Here is a 24,477-nt window from a genome sequence, read left to right as displayed (position 1 = left end):
CTTACAGAACCAGACACTTAGATTTGTAAAGCTACTTGTATCATAAATTACCTGACCTCTCTACCACATCATATCTTGTCTGTTCTTGCTTCTGTTTCCCAACTTCTCTTAAATTAAGAAATGTCCAAATATCTATTAAAAGTATGTCTGTGAAATGTGTTCATGTGTGAAAGACTTCATATTCCTCTTGCTCAGGGATGGGGTGCTCAGCTGCCATGGAAACTGCTCAACCCCATGCTACCAGCTGATCTCGGCCAGCAGGATCGAGAGCCTCAGAGCTTAGCTTATTTGGCTTCTGAGAAGATCTGACTTATAGCAATTCCTATGAAAATACATCAATGCATATTTATATATGTATTAACTACAGCCATCGCCAGTACTGTCATAAACATAGAAGTATGTGCACATAAGTAAAGGACTTTGAGCATATGGAGGAATATGGTGACCACCGTGGAAAGCAAGTACCTAAATGATGACTGGAATGTTAGCCTAATTCACAGGCAGAGGACCAAGTGAGGGTGAGATGAGTCAGTCTCTCTCTCTCTCTCTCTCTCTCTCTCTCTCTCTCTCTCTCTCTCTCCCTCCCTCCCCCCTCTCTGTGCAGATGATGCATGTGCACATGTGTCCACATGTATATAGAGGTCAGAAGTCAACATTGAGTTCTCTCCTTAATTACTTTTCTAGTTTATTTTAAGTCAGAGTCTCCCCCTGATGGCAATTCTGTTAGAATGGAAGCCCAGGGAGCCCCAGGGTTCCTCCTGTCTCTAGCTCCTGGAGACTCTTACCTTCTGTTTCCTTAGTGAGGAAAGACAGACTGACTGGTCACACAGGAGCTAAAAGACTCTGAGAGGGCTGTGGGTGGAAGGTGCAATGGAGAAAGACACTCAGGTTTATTTTATTTTATTTTTTACATGAGCTCTCCCAGGCTGGCTTTAAATTTGCAAACCTCCTGCCTGCAACCTCTAAGTGCTGGGAATACAGGTGTGCAATACAGCCAGGTCCCGGAGTTTAGAAGTTGGGGAAGGTCAAGGCAGAAATGCCTCTCCTGCAAATGAAGACAAAGGGAGGGGACAGGCCACTGGTTGAATTATCTTGAGATTTTCATGTCAACTAAGTTAGACCTGCTTTTAAAACAGACATAAAGTTTGGTGGGCACAGATCTAATACAAATTGGGCCGGGGGTGGGGATGGGGTAGGAATATGATCAAAATACAGTGTAAGAAATTCTCAAAGAGGGGTTGGGGATTTAGCTCAGTGGTAGAGCGCTTGCCTAGTAAGTGCAAGGCCCTGGGTCCGGTCCCCAGCTCCGAAAAAAAGAAAAAAGAAAAAAAAAAAAAGAAATTCTCAAAGAATTAATGAAAATATTATTTAAAAACTCTCCAAGGGCAACTGTTATTAGTCACTGAACAGAAGGCGAGAAAAACATCCACAGAAATTCTGCTTCCATTTCTGGCTTCATGATTAAAGAAGTTTCCAGCCACAAGGGAACAATCTAGATTCAGTAAGTAGGTATTAGAAAAGTAACATGGACTTCATACCACAATTAACCCCACTGGGTGGCTTGAGTGGTTTTATTTGCTAATAACTGTTTTAACAACAACGTTTCTACAAGGTGTTCATTCCAGTGTCTTCTCGCTGTGCATCAGTCAGGAATCACATCCTTGATTTGAGGAGATGCTCCCAAGGGTCTTCAGTGTATGAACAAGGGCACTTGGATGCACAGGGCAGGGCAGTGGGCAAGAAATCAAATGGATAAGAAGTGTTCTTCCAACTCCACATATACTGAAGAGGCTGGAACACCATACACTTTTATAGTAAAATATGTTTTTAATCTCATCAGTAACATAAGCTCAGACTACAAATCACAAAAGGAAATTTCTCAAGCCAGTGGAGGCTTTTAGCAAAGAGGCAGGAATTTTTACAGCCCAGCTCTGGGTGGGGGTGGGGGTGCTCAACTGTGTAACGTAATAAGTGCCACGAGGACCTTCTTGTTTGAGTTTCCTGGGGTTAGTTGGACAACATTATCTCATATTCAAAGCACAAGTCTTTGGGGTTTCTAGCATGCATTTGCTCTGATGACTGACAGGGGCCACGCATACTACAGCAGGCTTCCCCCCACTTCTGGCACCTGAGTTTAATCCCCTCTTCTTTCTACAGTACATAATGGCTCTGACATCCATCTGAAAGTCTACCCTGTTTTCATAGTCATTCTGCTTACTAGTTTTCTAACCCCCCAACCCCCAAATTTTGAGATTGGTTGTTCTCATTAAAATTTTGTGAGATTCCCTGATCCAAAAAGCTTGGGGCATGTACTAAATTTGGGTTTTCTTGTGGTGGTATTGGTTGCATATTTTGAAAGTTTTTTATTTACACACACACACACAGACACACTAATGAGATAACTTGGAACATCTAAATCATTCATGCTTCATATACACACCTTATACTCCAAACTTGTAGTCCCAGCTACTGGGAGACAGGGAGGAGAAGAGCTTAAGGCAGTAGTCTGGGGACATTGCAAGACTCTACTCTGATTCTTTTTAAGTTTCAAATATGCAGCAAGATGGCATGAATTTTGAAGTCAGTTTCTCTTCCGTTATCTATCAAGATCTCACCTCACCCCCATAGCGGTTCCCACTGCTAGGTGGTTATGGTTCCCACTGGAACTGCCCCACCATACCCCATCTCTGAATGTCCTATGTGATTCTGGTTCGTAAGGAGCTTGGGAGAAACTGCAAGATCCACAGCAACACTTCTTCAGCATACAGGGCTACACCCTCCTCAAAGGGCCTGAGGCCTCCTAAGAAGAAACGATGTCACAGGATGGGAGGAGGCAGAGGACAGTGACAGTCACTCACTTTTGATTCTGTTGTCCGTGTTCTCTGTCTCCCTCACCCAATCCCCCTGTGCAGGGAGGGATACCCCACCCTCACAACACTGTGTGCATCTCTATGACTATGCTTTCGGCTGCTTCCACCATGTGTGGGGGGTGAGGTAGAACAGCATTTAAGTGCGGGTTATGATACTAACTGTCCTGAATTTTAAGGAATAGTCCTACACTAGAAAAAAGTGTGGTGCAGTTCAAAACACAAATGGTCTTAATGATAAATGGCAGTGCTCTGTGGACTCACAGGTATTTAAGGACGGCAGAGACTGTATTTTCTTCAACTGTAAATTCTTAACCACAAACAAATTCATCTTGACAAATGTCAAGTGCAGGAAGCCCTCAAGATGGAAAAGGACTCCCACGAGGGACAGAACAGCACTGACCACAGGAAGGTGCGTGCGTGATCAGGGACTGTCATGTGAAGGGATCTCGCTGGCCTTGGGGGGTGGGGGTGGGGGAGACTGTTTTTGTATGGAATTCCATTAAAAATGGCTCCAAGGCCAGCCAGGGTTAAGTCATATTCATAAAGATTAAACTAAGGTTAAGGAATGCATGAGCAGGGAAGGATCCTTGTACCAAGGCCCTTGGTGCACTTAACTTTCTCCTTGACTTTATTATCCTTAAATGTTCTCATTAGCAAAATGGAGATTGAACAGTCCGTCCCATAGAGTTGTAGAAATTCAAAAGGGAATTCAAGTTGAAGTCTGCCAACTAAAAAGAAATAGTCCCACCATTAATGCTACTATCCTTCTATTCTTTCCCCAACCTGTGATCTCCTTTCACTCTTCCCAGAGCTCCAGGCTTCTCTGGGGGTGAGAGCAGTAGGCTATAGAAACAGAAAATCAGTCATTCTGCGGGCAGAAGAGCCGCTGCTGCAGTTAGCATGGTGCAGTCCTTTGTGACAGCATCAGACATGACATCGAAGGCTGCATGTGCTAAAACAAACAGCCACCTTGACAACTGTTGCACTCAGTACACTAAGAATTCAGGTTAGATCCAGACCCTTAAACCTAAACGCTAGTGTCATAAAGCCTCTAGAAGAAAATATATCAAAATGTCTTTGAAACCTTGTGGTCAGCAAAGACTTCTTAGAATTCTAATGTTCTAATTAATAAAAGAAAAGTTGAGAAATTGAACTTTAATAAAATCAAACAAGACATTAATGCTCTTGGCATGGTGGGAAGAGGCCAGAAAAAGCCTTAGCTACACAGTGAGAGTAAATCTAGTTCCATGAGTGACCATCTCAATCAATAAAAGCAAGCAAAGGGCAGCACTAAAAGAATAAGTAAGTCATAGTCTGGGAATGAGCATTTGCAGTTTATATATGTGACAAAGGATTTTTTAACTTAAATCTTTATAATATTTTTTAAATTTATTTTTATATGTATGGGTGTGTTTTCTGTATGTATGTCCTGTCCTCTGTCCACCACACATGCCTGGTGCCCTCTGCCCTTGGAAGTCCTGAAGCTGGACTTACAGATGGTTGTGAGCAGCCATTTCTGCTGAGCCATTTCTCTAGCCCAGGACAAAGAGTTTCTACTGTTAATATACAAAGTCTACATTGTTAACTGACCCTAACAGATTGAAGACAACTAAAATTGTGATTTGAAAAGATATTTTATGAGAGAAAATATGAATGTCCAATAAGCATACAAGTTCTCAGTATCAGTGGACATCAGGGAAATTCAAATGACATTTTATATTATTATAATGATTACAACTGCAGCTGGGTGTAGTGCCAGATGTCTGTAATCCCAGTACTTGAGAAGCAGAAGCAAGAGGGATCAGGAATTCAAAGCCAGCCTGGGCTACAAGAGACACTTCCTCAATAAACCAACAACCAAACCAAACCAAACCAAACCAAACCAAACCAAACCAAACCAAACCAAACCAAAGCAGGGACGGGGCTCATTTGGGCCAAGCACAGTGTCAAGAATGGGTGACTCTGTAGAGCAAAGAGAGCTCTTGTACACCGGTAACAGGGGTGGGTATAAAACAGTGCAACAGGACAGTCAGGTTTTTTGTGAAATCAAACATGTTTATGCAAATGAGTTAATTGCTCAAATAAAACACACATGGTTTCCAACAAAGTTGTAGAAAAATGTCATTGAAATATTTATAACTATCAAAAATTGGATCCATCATCAAAAATTAGATTAACAATAATAATAAATATTCATATACTTTAATACTGCTTGATAAAATGGCTGACTTACTAAAACAATCAATGAATAGATAATGTCAGAAACACTGGGTCGAATGAAAGGCAGATCCAGGAGAGAATATATGCTACTAACAAGTGACAAGAGGCACAGAGAGGGAGAGGGTCATTTTCACAGGGCCCACAGACAGGGGAACTCTCAAGTATGATAGAAATATCCCAAGTATGTTGTACTACAGATATAATCGTTGAAACTCATCAGATTGAGCATGTAAAAATATTCATGTAAATGACACAAGTTAAAAAAACCAAAAAGTCATACCACTTTCACTTGAGATTAAAATCCTAGTTAATATTTTTTGTTCTGTGTATACAATATAGTAGTTTTCCAATTGTGATTATGAAACCGTGCACTTTGCAACAGTGAGACCACACGGTGGATCCGTTTAGCATTCTGAGTTGTTTGATTTCAGGGCAATTTAACCTATACCTATTAATACAGCACGATCTGGAGGAATAAAGTCAGGAGTCAGGGGGTTGAGAAGACTGGTAAAGAGGAGCCTAGGAGGATGCAGTGGGTGACGTGGCCTTTATGACAACAGTAATGGCATCCTATTAGCCTGATCATGAAGGTCTGAAGGAGGAAGGAGAATGACTATAAGGCAAACACTAGGGAGCACCTGGACAGGGGTGGACTGGGGATGAAAGGCAGGGAGAAAGGCCAGTCCTGAAAAGCGTCCTCAGACATACAGTGACATTAAAAGACAGAGGTGGGCTGGGCACTGTGGCTCATCCTTGTACTCCTGTTTATTCAGGAGGCTGAGGCAAACGTCTGAGGATTGCCATCAGTGTGAGGTTAGCCTGGGATGTAATGTAAGAGTGAGTCTCAAAAAGGAAAAAAGGCATAGTGTGCAATTAGAACAAAGTCAACAGTTGGTGATGGTTTCACAGTAACACAGCACTGAGGCTCTGTGAATACAAAAGGATTTGTTTATGAAATACAATTAATGAGTGATTCAGAACTACTTCCACCAGTGAAAAACAGAAGTCGATTGTAAATCAGTTTCCGAGAATGACTCAGGACCACTCAAGAAACATGTTGCCCTTAACCTTTGAGTATGCTATTGGTAAGAGAACACTCTTCTTTCCCTCCTGTTTTACACCTGTGGCGTTAGACCAAGATGGTTTTTCCACAGGAGTGTTAGAACATAGCAGAGGCAGTATTAGAAATTCCAAGAGCACACAGGTCTTCTGGAAGTCATGTGACTGTCTGATGACCTACAAGTTGAGTTAAAATAAGTGCTACATAAATTCCTAAGTGCAGGCCAAGCTTCCTGCTCGAGAACAGGGAGAAAGGCATTAAAATATTTTGTTTATTTTATATGATAAAAGGCTCTTGGGAAAGGATTAAAGAAATAATTCAAGGGACAAGGAAAAAAAAAGAAGTAAAGTGTGTGGGTCAAAACCAAAGGATAAATTGTGTCAAGGAGAGAGAGTTCTGGAGTCACTGAGGCCCTGGATCTGTACCACCCAGGAACAGAAAGCACCCACTTAAGAGACCCAGGGATGCAGAAGACGATTGCTAAGTTAAAGTCCTGGCTTTTAAATGTGTTGTAAGCAACACATTTAACTCTTTGTACTCTGATTCTTCAGATGGGACTAGGTACTGGTTCCAGCTCCCAGAGGCTGGCTAGAGGATTAACGGTGACAGCCCATGTACTACATTAGCACACATCTGGCATTGTCGGGCAAGTGCTCAACTACTAAGGTTCTTCCCACTGAGAGGAAGCCTGAGCCCTTGGATGGGACATGAGAGGCAACACAAAAGGGCTGCAAGGAGCAAGGGGAAGCAATGCTACTTTGGAGAGAGAAGAGCTGGTCTCTCCAGTCTCCTTTCTGAGTACTGTCCCTAGATGACAAGTAAGGGACGTGGGTGCACAAAAGGGTTTTTAATCTCAGCACTAGGAGGCAGGAGCAAGGGATCTCTGTGAGTTTCAAGGCCTGCTCTGCATAACTGAGTTCGAGACCAGCCAGCCCTACAAGGCAAGAACCAGTCTCAAACAAAACAAAATCAACAAAAGAAATAAGAAAGTGGGCTAAAGATGTGTGAGCTGGAACAGCACGTCCAGTCATTGGTAGCACTGACCAGGGCAGCTGCAGAATGGCAGCCCTTGCCTGAGGGGACTTCATGACAGACGGTTGGTGGCTGGGCCAAGCCAGCTGGAGAATATGCCACCATGTGTAGGGAGCGAATTAAGAATGGAGATTACCAGCCTCCTCAGTTCCTCTCCACCCAAATCAGAATTAGGAGCAGCAGCAATACCCCTTACACCTTGGCAAAAGAAATGCTCTCATTTCTTTTTTTTTTTTTTTTTGTTTGCTTTTTTTTTTCTTTTTTTTTAATAAAGGTGGTATGTTCTCAATGTTTTAAACTGTAGAAACACAAGAAACTCATCTTGACCCAACAAGCAAAATGCCAATTGGAAATTTTGTCAGTATTTTTTGTTTTTTAAATACAGGGACTCATTAAGTAGCCTAGGCTGGCCTAGAACTTGCATTCTTCCTGCCTTATCCTCCAGGTCTGAGCCACCATGTTGAGTTTACTAATAAATTTGCCAGTCCTTCCTTTTTATAACTAGTCTGTTAAACTCCGCCTATGTGAATCTGTAAGCCTTCTTCATACCTGAGTGCTTGAATTCATAATTTTCCTCCATTAAATTCACAGAGAACAGTAATTCTAAATCCTGATTGTCATCCAAGATAAATCATTGATAAAAATGGGAAATTAGTTAGCCAACAGGACAGTCTCAAGTCTTAATTACCAACTGCAGATTGGCTGGCAGTTGGATAGTTACCCATTTAGTTATAAATATTAATGACGACATTTTCTCATTCACGTTTCTCTTCCATACACATGAGATTTCATTATGCTTAATCCTGAAGCCACTCACAGCTATCCTTTTCTGTCCCAACCTTCTTTCTCTAGAGCAATTCCACAATGAAGGGAAATGAGGTTAGTCTAACATGACTTAGTTTTCTCATGAATCAGTGCTGGGCCAACAAGATTCCCTTTCCCTTCTCCATGAGCTGCCAAGTCATCGGGGCGCTGATCTGCTACATTCCGACCTGCGACTGACGTCTCAATTACTAGTTTATATATTCGGCATCTAATTTATCTCTATCTTTTCTCTTCCTTTCCCAGAGTCTGAGCTCCTTCCCTTCACATTAATCACATGCTGAGTCACTATCTCAAGCTCCGAGACATAAATCAGGTATCAGTAGTCACAAGCACTGCTTCTTTCCACACAGGAATTCAATAGAGAAAGTAAGATTGATTCAACAGCCTGACTCCCAGTGAGTTCCACTGTCCCCAAATTAATGTTTGGAATTGGACCAAGATGTGCCCTGAAAACGAAAGACGACTGTCTATCAATTAGCACTTGGAAAATATACGTGGCTCCTACTGCTCACTGCACATCTTAGCAGAAAAGCTGGCAGCAAGGCAGGGAAACATTGAAACGTGGTTCAAAATCAACTAGGCTCTCACCCCATCTCACCTTCAGAGCCAGAAAAAAAATTAAGAGAATTAGGACCATGCGCAGAATGCAAATGAGATCCTAATGTAAAACAGAGTGACAGGCAGTGGAGGGAGAGTTTCAGATCACTCCCTCAGTGAGGGAGCAGCAGGAGTGGAGTCGGGAAGCTGTCTGGGGTCTGTTTTGGCTAACTCTGCTTTGATTTTATTAAATAACTGTGTGACAATGACATGACTTTGGGAAGAATACAATGAGGTATCATGTCAAAATGCTGGGAGTTGATAAGCCTGTCCTTTCAAAGTACCGGGAGCTCACAGCCAGCTGGACTCGACAATGAACAGGGAATGTGAACCAGACCTCTGCTGTCTCCACACCCTTCCACCCGGTGATTGATGGAACTCAGGCAGAGGAGGAAATAAGGACACAGTTGGACTTAGTGAGTCTGGCAGAGACTCTGGGAGCAAGTTTCATGGAACACAAAGCTAGACATAAAACCAATCCTTTCAAAGGTTAAGTTCACAGCCCTCTAGAATACTTCTGCTGGATTCTGGGACCCAGCCAGTTTTGCAGATAGTGACTTCTGGATCCTTTATCTATTAGCTTTCTGGATCTGAAAAGACAGACTGATCCTTTGCCTTATGATCAAGAAATGTCTTGACTTTGATCCAGCTCTTTATTTTGGCATAACCAGTACACCACATGAACACCACATGAAGCCTGAAAAATGTAGCTGTGAACTAAAACAGAAGCAAGCAGAGTGACCTTTAAGATCGCCACAGGAGAACTCCCTGACACCAGCTCCTTCAACAAGACTGAGCCCAGCGCAGCAGGACTTCTGTCAACTAGAGGGAAAGGGCTGATGTCTTAGGACAGTAATTGTGACACACACAAGCACAGCTGGCTCTCGTAAAGCTGGGCTGCCTTCCCCTACCTTCCACACCCTGCAGAGACAAGCCAGGAAAAGCTTTCAGAGTGAATGTGCAGACTGTCTAGGGCAACTGGCATCCTAGTTTCTAAGCACTGCCACCCTGACTGTAGTTAGGTTCAAACCCAGTACACACAAACATCTTGCAGAAGTTGTCAAAGTGGAGAATCCTAGCTCCATGGCCTCAGCCTGGCTCCCTTCATTTCTCTTCTTTCCCCTAAGAAACACAACAGCAGGCAACTTGGCACTGTCAAGTTCACAACTTTTCTGGCCCCTCTGACCTGCCTCTCTGTCCTTTACTTTCAATCAGCCAAGGGAAATAAAACACAACCCTAAAGATTTCACCTTCTGTCCTCATCTTCTCTACCTGTCCTTTTTCCTTCTTTATAACTCATGATATATTCATAAACACAAACACCAAAACACTAGGGAAATCATAAAACAGGGAAGTTTCTAAGGAAGTAGAAAGGCCAGAGAGTGTTACAATGTCACTTCTGGCCAAGCCTTTTCTCTACTGCAGTTGGGAGTGAACTGCTTCAGAGCCTGAGCCCGCATACCCTCAGCACACAAACAGCAGGGGCAACCCCTCACCAACAGCAAGTGGCATAGCTACAAGTGCATACAGTCTGCCATGCCAAGGCATGCTTACTAAAATTTGTTTTGAGATTTTCTAGAAAGCCTAGATCAAGGCCAACACTGACGTGAAAAGGGGGCAACCTGCCTCAGGGGATCAGACCTTTGAAAGCACAGGACCTCACTTCTCTGCTTCCACTGAGTACTGTCTTATTATCACAGCTCCAGGAGAGGAAGCATAGGAGATGGCAATGATTTCCTAAGAGTGGCCCTTGAGTTAGAAACAATGGTGTCAGCTTCACTTTGGAATTTGCTAAAGATGGCAATAATGTGACTCAGTCCCAGGGGTACTGTGTGGCTGAGGCCCAGTAATACATGCTAACAAACTCACTGGGTGATTCTGATCAGCTGAATCATTGACAAAGTAGTTAAGAACATGGACTCTACCACCTCATCGATGGGTTTGCATTCTGCCAGCTGCTCACAGAACCTTTCGGGAAAGTCACTTTAGAAGTCATGAACTCTTGAAGTGCTCAGAGCAGTTGCTTAAACAGTGTAAAAACTACTGGTGGAGGCATCGAGCTACCTCTCACCCACTGTTCTTACTGACCAATAGGCAGTGGCGTCACACTATCTGGTAAGCTGACCTCTCCTACCCCAGCCAGAATAGAGAAGAGCAAATGAGCTTTGGTTTGGAAGCAATGAGGACACAGAGTGTGCACTCAAGGATTGAAGCCAAAGCTCCAAGTTCAGACATTGTCCTTGCTGAGGAAGAAACCCAGGGCTTGTTTCTGTTTGTCTTGAGGCCTGATTCCCATGCTTGGAGCCCAGAAATGGTACAGAACCCAACAGGGACATCTTTCATTACCTCCCTTTGTCATATGCTTTTCCTGATCATGGTTTCTCTCTAAAATGCTACTATTAAACCATATGTTTAGCTCACTGGTGAAATAACTGATGACAGTTAAAAGATCCATTGACCCGCACCGGCATGGCTTAGGCTATTGTTAAAAGGAGAGGACTAGCTCCTACACAATTTCCATCCCCTGCAGTCAGAAAAGTTCCCTTATAAAACAGACATGCCTTAATTTGCCTGACCTAGCGGTTCAAATCTGTGCCAGTGAGTTACATCAAGGGGAATGAGCATGCAAAGCAAGTAGACATGTGGTAAATATATGTCACATGTTCACAGTTAGCATGTTTAGGCTACTGATAGCTTCTGCCTGGACACAAGGCTTCTAAATGACACTGGTACTTGGAGCCAAGTGGGCAATGATGAAGGCATTTATGCTGCTAAACTGTATGCTCTACTAAATCCTGAGTTCACTCGCTCATACACCGTTGTTTTCCAGGGGCCATCAGCAACACTTTATTTTCAGAGATACCCCACCTCTCCTTTGCATCAACAAATATCCCCATGTCCCCTTTGCCCAGCATCATCAACAAAGAGGTCTAAATGATCTGAAACGCAATCAGGTAAAGACAAATGCTTACTTCCCTCCTTGCTTCCAGAAAGGGTGGGGCCTGTACCATCATGGTATGAGACCATGGACAAAGTGTACCATCCATAGGGTGTTTAAACAGTCACACAGGAAGAATGCAGTGCTCACATTACAGTCATTTTTCAGTAATAAATATGAAAAAGGGAATAAAGCACAGATGTGGCAAAAAGTCGGCATTAAATATTTAAATATTAAATTTATGTCAGTAAATACTAATCTTTTGTTCTTCTCTTGCAAATGACAAAACCCAATTTTCTCAGAATTGCCAAAAAAAAAAAAAATCCCAATGGATATCAACTTGTAGGGCACATCAAACAACATAAGATTAATCAACATAGCTTTAACATTAAAAACACATCATGAAATACATAAGGACTAAAGGGAAGTGTGCCCACAGCCACCTGAGAGCACCCTAAGTGTGTTAGTATGTTTGTTTTGGTCTTGTCCCAGAACATGGTGGTTAAATTATTCTGCTTTTATCATTTTGATGCCAATGCCAACATATAATGGACACATTTATGTAAATATGAATCATTCACTTTTTACTTAGGGAAAAAACTCCTGCCACTGCCCACAAAGTTAGCCTCTGTGCTTGAAACAAGACACTGCTAGATTTAGCTTCAGAAAGCGGGAGGAAGAGTACAACTTTCAGTGAATGAAAATCAAGGTGGGCTTTAAAATAGACATGACATTTGACCTTGGTCTCAAAAGGTGAACAGAAATTTGTCAGCTGGAAAAGAAATGCCAGGCAGTGGGATAATCGTGTCGAGCAGAGCACTGAACAACAGGAAAGCCAAGCTGCAACACGCACAGTGGCAGGAGGGTAGACTCCATTTGCCCTGCTGGTAGGATGCAGCTCTCCCACATCAGAAATGCAAATCTCACTAGCTGACATCACCGTGATTCAAGTAACACGCAAAGGGAAGCCTGAACACAATGCTCACGCTCTAACAATAAGAATACAGCGAAAATGACTGAGACTGCAGCCTGGGAACTGTAAAGGGCACAGCAAGGCCTGAGGCTCAGGTTTTACTGCCCCTGCCACCATCCCCTACCACCGTCGCGACAAGGTTTTAAATGTGTGATCATTCTGACTCCCATTTATTCCTCCTCCTTTTTGATCCATAGCAAGCAGTTGGCAGAGGTAGTATCATTCCAATTACAGTTGAGAAAATGAAGGCTTTGGCCATGTCTGCAACTGCATAGAGGAAGTGAGAGGAACCTAAATCTATATGATGTCACATTTACAATAAGCCACCAATAATTAGCATGCTAAACAGCCACTGCAAGGGGTTTCTAGCTATCACTGCCATAGGAGGAATACTAAAATTATCCAAAGACCCACACTGACATACTCAAATGATTTCTGGCAAAGGTCCAAATCCAACAAAAACGATCCTTTAAGAGTCACTGGATTACAGATAGAGTAACTGCACATATATAGACAAAAATAAACCTTAGCTGACATCTCACAGTTCATTAAACAATTAATTCAGGAGGGATCATGGACTCAACACAAACTCCACAAGCATCCCAACAATGCTTTTTAAAATTGTTTCCGTTAGGTGTGGGGTTCGGTACTATGCATGTGGCCTGTGATCCCAGCTCTCGAGAAGACCATGAGCTCCAGGTCAGCCCATCTCAAAAACTAAACAGCAGCAACAAGATTTAAAAAAGATGTCTGTGTCTGGTCTAGGGGCAATACATGTATAATGATGTGAGGACAAAGGTGGCAGTAGGCACTGTGCTGAGAGCTTGGGCATCTGCTTGGCCCCTGCAGTATCCGCCATCAACTGAAGCCGTCTTCTCCACTGCATTTGCCTTGTATAGTCCCATTAAAAAGGAAACTATTGGCCAGGCAGTGGTGACACATGCCTTTAATCCCAGCACTCAGGAGGCAGAGGCAGGAAGATTTGAGTGAGTTCAAGGCCAACCTGGTCTACAGAGCTAGTTGTAGGACAGCCAGGAAGGCTACACAGAGAAACCTTATCTCAGAAAACCAAAAATGGGGGAAAAGAGAGGAGGGTGGGAGAGATTATTTAACACACAAACCAAGATTTTTTTTTTCCCTTTTCTTGTGCAAAATGGACCTTGTCTGTCTGTTTTTGAGACAGGGTCTCCCTATGGTTGGCTAATTTCCAACCTGCTATGTAGCCCAGGCTGGCCTATCTCTGCCTTCCTAGTGTTGTGATAACAGTCATACACCGCCATGTCTGGTCACAAGATGGGCATCTGAGGGTATGTGGACAGTGTGACTCTAGACAGGAGTCAGTGGAACCAGGAGCCACATGTAGTAACTTGGTTTTATTTTTCCTTCTTGGATGAATGGCTGGGCAGAGGCTAGATGCCCATTCTTTACCTGGAAGTCAAAAGTGCATGGCGAGCCTAGACACCGGCTCTTCTTCATACCTCAGTTTCACCATGGCCAGCATGGACTGTGATCCATTGTGGCCCAAGACTCTAAACACAGACCTTCCTGTCCACTGGCACAAGAGCTTTTGATTAGAGGGTGTTCAAGGGATGGGTTATAGCTAATCAAAGACAACTGCCTGTCCCATGAGCATTCTCACTGTCCTCTCAAAAAAGCATCATGATGTAAACCTGGTAAACCATTGGTCAACAGACTACCAGCTGTCCAGTGCGTGTGTCTCACTCTCTGACACCTGCCCCACCTGCCTTCTGAAGCCATGCTGGCCAGGGCTTACGGAAACTGCTCACGTGCAAGGACTCCTCCCTGCAGAACACCACCTCTGCAGCCACTGTGCAGGTAGGCAAGGGTTAAAGCATGTCCTAGCTGTGGCTCTCTGTTGGGATCACTTTGAAAAGCTGAGGGGTTTACAGAAGAGCGAGGATACTGCTTCCTTCTTAGCCAACATTTGCTTCCAATTACCGGGAGTAAATCTCCTTCCTCCCCTTCTCCAGCCCCCACTGTTTCTACCTTTTCCACACTTTATATTAAAAATATATCAAACCATATCTTCCTCTTTAATATTTTTCCTTAAGCTTTGTTCACTCAGCTTCCTGGGCTCACTGGCTTTCCTGGTTAATGAGGGAGCAGAGATGATTAGGTTCCTAAGAACACATCAGTCAAGAGCTGAACCAGGAGAGAGAGCACCTACACAAAAGAACTGAACCGGTGAAGCTTTATAGTCTCAACAGATTAAGACAAGGCTCTGCTAGGCCCTTTCACCCTTTCTTCCCCAAACATGCACCCTTACCATTGCTATCTCTGAAGATAGGGTCTTTTTTTTCTAATTCTGCCATCCCTAAAAATGAGAGGGATAAGCATGGCCCAGCAGAATAGCTGGAAAGTTCAATGGTAGGTGACACGGGTGGGGGTGCAGGGAGAAGGGTGAACTTTAGTTCTCCTGACTAGGAATCTCCCTGGAGGTTTCACAGTAGCTATAAAATGTTCATGTGACTATATCACTGGATGTAATTATCCCACCTCCCAGACTTGACGCTATAGACATATTTACATACGTGCACAGACATGTGCAAGAGAGTCAGTGCAGATGGCAGTTGGATACAGCTTAGCAGTGGGATGGCAAGATGGGTTACAGCAGACTCATACTTTAGCACTGCGCACACAGAGCAGCTGAGTGTGTGGTGCTTGTGAAGCTAGTTTTCTAAAGGTAAGAATACTGATGATGTTTCAGGCCATAAAGAAAGAAAAACAAAGACATGGCTTTTCCTGGCCCTAGGCAAAATGTCCAGAACTGGACACATCACATGTTCTAAGCCAGACTTAGGGAAGAGACTTAGGATTTCTGGAAGCACAGACAGGATGACAGATCGCTCATCTGAGAGAGGATGCAGTAAAGCCCCAGGTTTCAAGGACATGGCTGTGATAACAACATTAGGGAAACGATGAGCCTACCAAGTAGTCTACTTTATGTGTACTGTGGGGGCGGGGCCGTGGGGAGGGGAGCGGGAGGAGGACGGAGGGAGGGAGGGGGAGAGTGTGTGTGTTGGGAGACCAACACAGAGCTCTAAACATACTTAGAGATACTAACAACAGATAAGGGTTTTAGATAGTACCTAAAACAAAAATTAGAAATTGTGACAAATAGCAAGGCAAACGAGAAAAGAAACAACTTTTCAAAGTTCAGAGTGGTTCTGGAGGACGGACCCTCAAGTTGGGTAGCACTCGGGAGGAAAAGGGCCAAGGGATTTCACTAAAAACCCCACAGAATTACTCAACTTCTAGATTAAATTAAACAATGGTTGTTTTTTGAGACAGGGCCTCCCACTGTAGCTAAGGATATCCAGGCACACCATGTAGTCCAGGGAGGCTTTGAACTTGTGGCAGTTCTTCTGCCTTAGTCTCCTCAGAAATTACTCAACTTTTATTCTCCTGGGATGTCCCTCATGAGCCCTGTTCACCACCATCCATAATCTGTGCAGTCCCCTTACAAACTGAACTGGCTGGCTTGCCTGTGTCAGCAAGAGAACCAACGTAAACACTCAAACTAGAACACCAAAGCTTCATGACTGTGGAGCCGGCAATGGTTCCTCAGATCTGACGCTAAGGTCACATACAAAAGAACAAAAGTAGACAAACTGTACTCCATCTAAATGAAAAACATTTATACGTAATAAACAACCATACTGTTCAGATGCATCAGTGGTTAGGAGCACTTGCTGTTCTTGCAGATGATCTGAGTTTGGTTCCCAGCACCCACAGGCAACCAACAATGCAACTCCGTTCCAGAAGGTCCGAAACCCTCTTTGGCTTCTGTAGGCACACGCCTGAATAGGCGTACATGCAGACAAAACGGGATTCAGCAGAGCGCCACAGCTTCCCTGTCAGGTGCTAGGGTGCATCGTCTCTATGGTTCACTGCTGGTGTCCTTATCTGCAACCTGAGGGCACTGGCAACACCTTGGCCCTCTGCTTGGAAGTTACGACAATGGCCAGTACGTAGGGCTGCTATACTCTGTAGACAGACCACACTAAACACGCCTGATCTCATCTAATGACTGCTAAACCACAGCCAGTGGTCTTTCTGTCCTTATTACCAAGGCCACCTCCAACTCTGACATCAAGTTACATGACCCTGACCTCTGGAATGAGAAAGTATTAAGAGTTCCTATCAGACTATCTCATAAGACTCTCACCAGAGCACCTTGGCCATCAGCTAGTGTTTTTATATAAGAGAAAAAAATTAATCCCGAGGAGAAAAGTTGTAAATATCACATAATCCAGTAATTCCATTTCCAGGTATACTCTCCTAATAATCAGAAGCAGGGTCACCAAAAGAGACCTGTGTTCCTCCATATCTATTCACGGTAGGCAAAGCCCAAATGTAGGTCAACCATGTAGAACAACCCACTCTGACACGTGTTATTTTTAAGGATGAATCTGAACCTTGAAGGCATAATGCTGAATGAACAGGTCGTGCAAACACTGTAGAAATTCTACCAGTATACAAACTAGTCAGATTAGCAAGGCAGAAAGCAGAACAGGATTCTAGAGGGGAGGGTGGAGAATGAGGAAACTATTTAGAGACACCTTCCAGTTTTACAGTTGATGTGATGTTACAGAGTTAGTGTCTTAACTGTTCACTTAGGAATGATTAAAACACCAAATTTTATGTTGTTTTGACATAAAACATTTTAAATTAACTTCATGTCATGTCTGTTTTAGAACAATGAGAACTAATTAAATACAAATGAGAACATGTAACTCCCATGGCTAGGTCATGGAAGCCCCTGTGGCTCTACTTCACTCTCTGCTGAATCACTGTCTGAGGAAGCCAACACTAGCTGTAAGCTGAACAGAAAGCCTGTGGAAAAGTCCAGGTGATGAGATGCCGGGGCCTCTTGCCCACAGCAATAGCAAGCGTAAACTCCACCGGAGAGAGCAAGCCACCCGAAATGGACACACGGAAACAGACCCCACAGCCCCAGAGAAGCAGCAGCTGGCTGTAGCCTTCTGGCTGCTTTCTCCTGACTGTGTCACAGGGGAAGTCAAGCCAGAACCACGTGTCTAAGTTGTTCCTCAACTCCCCACCCACAGCATGGAGACAACAAATGCTGTTTTGGATTAACTGGAGAGGGACAGGGCCAGCTTTATAGCACTGTCACACTGGAGCAGCCTGTCATCCTTGGGGTACAGGTTAGGGTACGGTAACAGTACTGGCTAACGCTGTAGGCAGGGGCCTCAGCAGTTCTGGACTTAGCAACCTTCTAAGTTTCTGATGTTTGCTCAGTTTTTAACATACATTTAAGCGACTTCTTTGTTTCTTTTGGTGCTGGAGGCGGAGCCCAAAGCCTCACACGTGCTTTTCCCACTCAGCATGTCCCCAGCAATCCCCTAACTACATGTTTCAGTTTCACTGCAGTGTTCCAGCTGCGTTTATCACACAAAATGTCTAGCTGGCTGGCTCGTGTGGCATAGGGTGGGGCTGGGTATGTTTGTAATATTTATGAAAGGAAGTATGACATCAAGCTAGTGCCGAATATAGAATGTGCATTTATTCGGTACTGAAACAACTTTGCCTGTGAACATGGCTCAAGTCACACCAGGGCAGAGGCTGGGCTAGGGAGGAGCACGGCACAGCTCTTCCACATGTTGGCAGCCCAAGCTCTGCTTTCCTACGAGTCCAACTCAGGGACTCACCAGGCTGTCTTTTAATCTCTTCAGTTGTGTTGACTGGAGTTCAGTATTGTGGATGTGTGAGGCACACACAAAGAAACAGGGAAGCAGTTGCGGCCACAACGGGGCCAACTGTGCTTTAAGGTGCATCACCAGAGAAAGCCCTACCTCCTGTTCAAAGCCAGCAAACTGACTGGGAGTTCTGCTTAAAGGACCTGATGTGATCTTCATAAAGAAAACCACTGATTTTTCAAAAGTCGTGGTGGAAGTTTTAAAGTCAGTCTAGGTGCTTGCCAACAAACGAATGGATAAAGAAAGGTGATAGGAATGGTATTATTCCTAAAGAACACCAGGATGTCTAGATCAACCGCGTTGCGCGCGCGCACACACGCACGCACGCACGCACGCACGCACGCATGCACACACCCTACAACGTCTATAAAACTGCAGACAGATGGCATGGGATGTTACTCCTGGTTACTGAGCACACACTCAACACAGAAGCACTGTTCTAGGCATATTATTCTCATTTTCTCCTAGGAACTGTGAAAAGGAGACACTTACCTTGATCTTAGAGATAAGAATATTAGCTTCAAATGACTTATCCTGCTGAAACAGTGGCTAAAAAGGAGGAATCCAAATTGGTGTATCTCTAAAATACATGGCCTCAAGCACTAGGTAATAATATGAGACTTCGGGATTTCAAAATAAGAGAATCTGAAATTACTAAAGCCAGACTATGGTGCTAAAAATGATATTATTTATTTATTTCATTTTTTCCTTAAAGATATGCTTCAAGATAATATTCTGTCTGTTTCTCTTGGTGTGCATGTGTGCGCGCGCACGCGTGCATACGCGTGTGAATGTGGTATTTTATGTGTGTGTGTATGTATATATGTGTGTGGTATGTTATGTGTACATGCACATGTGTGTGTGCTGTTGAGAGGCACTGAACATTAGAATCTTGACAGAAGGTGCAGTCTTTCCAGATGAAAGGTCAGAATTTAGAGAAAGGAAGATATCAAGAAAAAGGGTGTCAAGGGATTGAGGGTCACTGGACTTCGGGAACATCTTACAGAGAGAAGCCAGGGCAGGGAAAGGACAGGAGTAGGGACACTGAGGAAGGTGTGTGCTTGGCTGAGGAAGAAAGATTGAGGGGTGCAGTGCCTAAGTGAGTATATGGGAGGTGGTGGTCATGCCGCAGAGGAGAGTCTGCCCTCAGCTCAGAGTCTGGCAGGCAACTCTGCTGGTAAAAGATCTGAAGGTTAGAAGAGGGACTGAGCAGGCTCAACAGGAAAGGGAGGCAGTAGAGAGCAGTGGCCTCTCAGGTCTGAGGGGGGAGCAGGCAGGCAGGCGTTAGGGGAGTGAGGATAGGAGGACCTGAATAGACCACGGCGGGCTCTAAACACTGCTAAGCGAACCTAGTGACGCTATACTGCTCCTCACGCGTGCCTCAGCAGGGAGACTGCTCTGTCCATCAGCAGCATAAACAAACAGGGCTGTTGTACAGGGATGCGAGTTACTAGAGCTGAGAACACTGAGTGGGCAGGGCTCCACAGCTAAAAGAACAGTCATGGCCAGGATCTGTTTAGAACCTCCATCACTTTTCCATGGCAAATTTCAGCTTACACTTTGTCTGGTAATTTGCCCCAAGTCAGGAAGTCCCAGGTGGGTCTGGGCCTGGTGCCTAGGTCTTCCCAAGTCCTGCTCTGGGGTTCTCTGGGTAGATATAAAATACAACCTTCCCTTCAACAAATGTACACCTCAGGAGTGGAAAACAAAGGTAAGTGCACGGGAACACGTGCTGAGCCCCGCACAGGTGGAGTCCAGAGGCAGAAGCGCAGCTTGGAGTGGCTGAAGCCCGGAGAAAGGGATGGCTCAGCAGGAGAGCAGAGGCAGAGGCAGAAAACAGCTCGGACTGCACCTGGCCTCCTGGACCTACTCCGTCACTGTCCCCAGCACAGTTGCGGCTACCAGTTACCAAACATCTACTGCTGGCATCGTGCTGGATGAGGAGGAACCAGGAGTGAACAAGACATTGCTTCCAGGGCCAGAACAGTTAGGGTTCCTTGCTGGGAGACACTGGGGAGGGGAGTGGTAGACAGCTCAGTAATACCCATCACTATCCAAATGTGAGAGCCCATTCTCCTCAAGAATGCAGGTCCTCCAGGTCTGCAAACCTGACCACGTTCTATTCTAAAAGAAAAGGCTCCACTTCTCCTGCAGCAGGAAGTAAGCACAGGACAGCCAAAAGGGAGGGTGGGGCACTCAAGGGGCTACTTCTCAGCAGAAGAGTAGTTGACTGGTAAATCCAAGTGGGTGTGTTTAGCCTTGAACACCATCATTTCATACTTAACCCTCCCAAAATACATCTAAGCTCTTTTGTGTATGCTATGCACATAGCATAAAGAAATATGCAACAGGGGACATATAGAGTCGGCAAAGTGCTGAGACAGCATACCTGGCAGCTGCTAAAATAAAACTTCAAAGATCTGGCTTCTTTGGAAAGCCATCAGGCAGGACCCCACCCATTCCCCTACTAGCCACAGCTTCCCTGGGAGCCAGTGCACGTAACCACTTCCGCATGTTTGGCTTCGTTCCCCAGGGCTGGAGCTTTAGAAGCTGTGTCAGGACTGCCAGCCGGGCAGGTGGGGAATGGGGTGAGGCAGAGGGGTGAAAGGGAAGCAAGACCTCCCCCAGCATCTTAGCCGTGGACTGCTCAGAAAACAAAGTGCTAATACTTTGAAAGCTCTTCCTGTCAGGTGCTCTGGCTCCAGACTGGTTAGGCACTAGTAACACAGAAGCTCTGCCTTTTGAGATTTCTAAGGCTTTGGAATTCGCCCCTCCCGGGACCACAAATTAGTTCAAGAGCAGCATCTGTGGTAAATGGCTAGATCTAAACAAGAGCGGCTCAAGTCTACAGAAGATCCTGAGAGGATAATCAAAAATATGCCTTTCTTAGAATTTTATTTCTTTTTAGGTTTCTGACTAGTTTGGGGCTTTTATTAGTCTCTGGGTCTGCGCTGCCCAAAATGGAAACCACAAACTACATGTGACTTTTGAGCTTTGACTTAAGGCGAATGAGACTAAGAAATAAAACTAATTTTTTTTTTGAAGTAAAGTTTTATATAGCCCAGGTGAGCCTTGGTTAAGCCATTTAGTAGAGGGTGACCTTGAACTTAGATTTAAGTACCCAACTATAGCTTGTGACTGCTATACTGGGCAATGCTGGCCTCCTGAGGAACCCTCTGAGCTTCACTGAACACTTTGGTGGGCTCTATTCAGAGACAAAGATACAAAGCATTAGCTGGCCTCGTGCAGTCTGCCAGTACACCAGGGAGAGCGAGCACACTGCTGTGTGTTAGGAGCAGAGCTGGGGGGCTGCAGTGGTCAAGGACACATGAGACTCTTTCAGAAGACTCAAGTTTGGATCTCAGCATCCATATCAGGCCATGTGTAAGAGCTGTAACTTGAGTTCTAAGAGACCAAAGTCCCTCGGCACAGATGTGGTGAATATACATGCATGTAGTTATTCGAATGTGCACACCACATACACAAACGACAATGAATTCTGTTTTAAAAAGGGCAGAGGTGTGGAAGCTGACAATGCACACTCCCTCACATCAGTCACTCATACAGAGGCAGCCAGAAAGCTTATGTAGCAAAGGACCATGGAGAGGAGCACTCAGAGGCACACATTCAGCAGATGCTACAGCTCCCTGCCAAGAGCCATGAGAGAGGCTGGGAGTGAAGGGTGCACCCAGATGCAGGCCACTGGAGTATCTGCTAGAAATGGCTTTTAGGAGTCCTGTAGGTTGTCCTGAATGGGAGAAGGTGAGAGCAGCAGGGAGCCTGCCCACCCCATCTCCACACTCAGCATCATCCTCTGACTGCAGAAGGCCTCTTGCTTGCCTTGCCGGTGCTTCTGATTTTGGATAACTAGAAGGAAGTAAGCACCAAAGGAAAGGTGTGGTAGCTCACACTTGTAATTCTAGCACTAGAGTCTATTTTTATTTTCTTGCTGTGTAACCCTGGCTGGCTTGGAACCTGCTGTGTGGATCAAGCTGACCTCAAACGCACAGAGATCCACCCGCCACTACCTCCCACCCACAAGTACTGGGATTTTAGGTGAGTGCCTAACCCTCCCCAGCTGGTTTCTGCTCCTCTGCAGTGGGGACTCAGTGTGGAAAGGAATGACAGGAGGAAGGCAGGCTGGGGCTACAAGGAGGGACCTTGGAGATTTGGTCAAAATCAGTCTTTTAGTTTGCTTTTCAGACTGTGGCATATTAGGTCAATTTTTCCTGAAAATGTAACACAAATTAACAAGGTATTAATAAACAAAGAAAAATATTCAGAATAAATAAAACAGAATAGAAAAGCAGCCTGGAGAGGTGGGCCCTGTGTGCTGGAGGCCAACACTGTCACATTATCCCCCTCACTGGCAAAGCCAGGAAGTACTTTTCCCTGTTAATTTCTCATTTAGCCATGCATGTGGAAGAGATCAGAATAAATGATTACCTATATTTCTGAAACTCTCAACTTTTTGGTATCTTGTGTGAAATAAAAAGATCCCTATTAGAACCAGCTTAATTTTAGTTCCTATTCCTGAGGCTCGAATGTGTTTTTTGACTAACGCATTATTTCAAGCAGAAACATCGTGTTTGTCCAAACTAGTTCCCATGCACAGTCTCTTCAGAAATATCTGGCCCACTTTGCAGGTCTTTCCCTGCCTCCAATTTTCTTCACAGCTCTGTACACTGTTCACAGCCTGGCACTGGATAGAAATTCTTGCTTTCCATCCATGGTACCTTGTGAAACACCCTGGTGCCAAGTGCTCCCTTTAATCACCTGCTTTGGATTTTACATGAAAAAAAAAAAAAAAACAAACAAACCCAAAAAGCCAAAAAGACATACAGACTAGTGTTCCCTAGGCCGCCTGACCAATGTGTCAACGCTAGCTGAAAGAACAGAATCGCAAATCTTATCTGTCTGATGGTTCATAGATCCTACATAGTCAGGTACCAAGGACCCCCACTCCCAACCTCAACTCCCACCTACCCTTCTCTAATCAGCTTCTAGCTTTCCACGATGTTCTGGCCAGTTTATTCAACCAGTATTAACATTCTAGTCTTCCAACTCTCACCAACTTGAGAATACTGCCGCTACTTCCCAGAAAGGCACATATTCTCTTATAGTTCTTGTATTAACGATGTCACTAATTTTTCTCCCTAAAGACACATTCTTCAAGGCCTGAACCAGCTCTGGTGGCAGGCTGACGGGGAAGGCACATTAGTATACCAACATCAGATGAAACCACTCTCCCCGTTGGAACACTCATCACCAGTCTCACCTTTCCTCTCTGCCCAAGGAGTTCCATGTTCTAGGTATCTGGGAAGAAGGTAAGGAAAGTCTCTGGAGCATGTACTTTAAACTCAAGTGCTAGGTTTCTGCAGCCTTGAGACAATGGTAGGTACTAGCAGCAGCACAGCGGAGCTTCGAAGCCCACTTTCTTTTGTGCCATTTGGCCACGGAAGATAGTTCAAAACCCCTAGCCATTCTGCACTGGTCACCTCCTTTAAGGGATCTTCCCCTGTCCTGTCAGAGAGCCTTAATCCTCACCTAAAGTCTTCCACATCGCAGTCACATCACTGAGACATGCCCACATTTCTCTCTTGTTGCAGGATGACAGCAAAATCTAAGAACCAGGCCAAATGTCATGTTGATCACTGTCTTGAAGCCTAATTAATACCATCTTAACCTGGTGACTCATCAAAGTTGCAAATCAAATCTTTGCTACCACGAAAGTACACAAATGGTCACATTAGGAATATTCTGCTATGACTTACCATGCATGCTGGGTGGTGAATTTTTAAACCTGAAGTTCTCCCATACTGTCTCTCATCTGCCACAAGCTTTGCTTATATCTCCTGAAGAATACAGACTCCATATTTAAGACACTTGCTAAAGTCTAGTTTCTTTAATGGTTCATGATCAATATGAGAGCATTCACTTCATAATTAATATGGCCATAAACCTTAGTATAATGAGCAGAACCTGCTGCGTTCCCTGCCCTGGCACTAAGACATCACACAGTGATGCCCTCAGGCTCTACAGGGGCTGCAAAAGGGTGTGGGGCAGGAAATGCCGATCCAACAGTTCCCTGGTTCTGTCGTTGACTTGAGGGAACTGAGAGCACCCAAGAATCCACTCCAAACTGCTCCTCATTGCAGCCGCTAGGACCTGCACGGTGTCAGGTGTTAGGAGTCTATGGTCATTAAAACACAGGTGCGAGG

General features: G+C 44.6%; 1 protein-coding gene across 18 annotated transcripts in view; it reads right to left on the bottom strand.

Moving 5' to 3' along the window:
* Ttll5 (tubulin tyrosine ligase like 5) overlaps positions 1-24,477 on the bottom strand; it is a 217,845-nt gene that overhangs the window by 59,953 nt on the left and 133,415 nt on the right. The gene's annotated exons all lie outside the window — the stretch shown is intronic.

This window comes from Rattus norvegicus, chromosome 6, assembly GCF_036323735.1.
Source record: "Rattus norvegicus strain BN/NHsdMcwi chromosome 6, GRCr8, whole genome shotgun sequence".
NCBI lineage: Eukaryota > Metazoa > Chordata > Mammalia > Rodentia > Muridae > Rattus > Rattus norvegicus.
The sequence above is the reverse complement of the archived record's forward strand: the minus strand, read 5'-3'. Positions and strand labels throughout refer to the sequence as shown.